Raw genomic sequence first — 2,052 nt, 5'->3', positions numbered from 1 at the left:
TTAAAAATATATGTAAATATTATATATAAAATATATATAAAATATATAAAAATAAAATAATATATATATATATATATATTTGGGGGTGTGGGTGGGGGGTGTGTGTGTGGGGGGGTGTGGGGGTTTTTTGTGTGGGGGGGGGGGTGGGGTGTGTGTGGGGTGGTGTGTTTGTGTGTAATTTTATATATATATTTTATTAAAATATATTATAAAAATATTTAATATATAAAATATATACCCTATATATACAAAATTTTTATTATAAAAAAAAAATCTATATATTTTAATAAAAATATAGATAAAATATAAATATATATAATTATTTTATAATATAAGGGAAAAAGGAGAGAGAGAGAGAGAGGAAAAGAGAAGAATGTAGATATATATTTTAAAAAAATATGCATATATATAAAACACCATTCCTCTATATTCCCTTTTGAATAATTATGAAAATTAATGCCAATATATAAATCCCTATATACAAAATGCACTTATTATATTTGTATTAATATATTAAAATTTTATATATAAAAATATATATATATATATAATATTCATTTATAAAAATATATTTAAATTTTATATATATGGCCTATATATACATGCCTATATCCCAAAAAAACATTTTTAAAACAAAAAACCCCCCACACACACCCCACACACCCCACACACACAAAACACACCCCAAAACACACACCAAAATTTTATATATATATCTATAAAATTAATATATTTTAAAATAATTAAAAAATTTATTATGTATATTTTATATATATAATATATATAAATAATATTTTTATATTGATATATGTATAAAAAATACTATGTTTAGTGTGTGTTTGGGTGTTTGTGTGGGGTGTATGTGTGTGTGTGTTTTTTGTGTGTGTGGGGTGTGTGGGTGGTGTATATATATAAAAATTATAATATATGTATATATAAAAAAAAAAAAAAAAAAAAAATATATAATTTTATATATATAGATATATATATATATTATTTAATTTATCACACAAACACACGCACATAGACACACAGACAAAAACCCTTTTACACACCAAAAAATCACACAAACACCACATAAAATACATGCACATACATATACATTTTTTTTCCCAATATATATAATTATATATATTATATATTATATTTTAAAAATATATAATATATATATTATATATATATATAAAACGACACAGACTTACCCAATGGGTGTGTGTGTGAGTATGGGGGCCCTTTTTACATATTTCATATACACAGATATATATATATTATATTATATATATAAAATAAAATATATATATATATATATATATTTTCCCTTTATAAATATATTAATAATATATATTTATATAATAATATATATATAAAGATAAATTTTTTTATTATATAAAATTATATAACACCCCACCCAATAATATATATATATAAATATATATATATATATATATATATAAAAAATATATAAAACCCCACACATATATACAATAAAACACACAAACACAAAACCCTTATATGGGATGTGTGTGTGTGAGTAAATATAAAATTATATAAATATTTTATATTTTTATATATTTTAAAATATATTTTATATATTATGCTTTTTTGTGTGTGGGGTATTTTGTGTGTTTTGTGTGTGGGTTTTGGTTTTTTTTGTGTGTGGGGTGTGTCTTGTGTATAAAAGTATTAAAACACCCACACACACACCCCACACAACACACAGATGCCACCAAACCTCGCACACAACACACACACCATAACCCACACACATACACACCACCAAAACACACACACAACACACACCACACAACAACACACACAAAAAACACACACACACCCCAAAAATATATTATATTTAAAATAATATATATATAAAATATAAAATATTATATAATATAAATATCCTATATATATATAATAAAAATATATATATATACACATATATATATATATATTTATATATTATATACTAATATATATATATTAAAATAGTAAAAATATGTTTTTTTTTGTGTGTGTGTCTGTGTGTGTGTGTATTCTATGCATATATATAAT

This window comes from Penaeus monodon, chromosome 2, assembly GCF_015228065.2.
Source record: "Penaeus monodon isolate SGIC_2016 chromosome 2, NSTDA_Pmon_1, whole genome shotgun sequence".
NCBI lineage: Eukaryota > Metazoa > Arthropoda > Malacostraca > Decapoda > Penaeidae > Penaeus > Penaeus monodon.
This window is presented reverse-complemented; position numbering follows the sequence as displayed.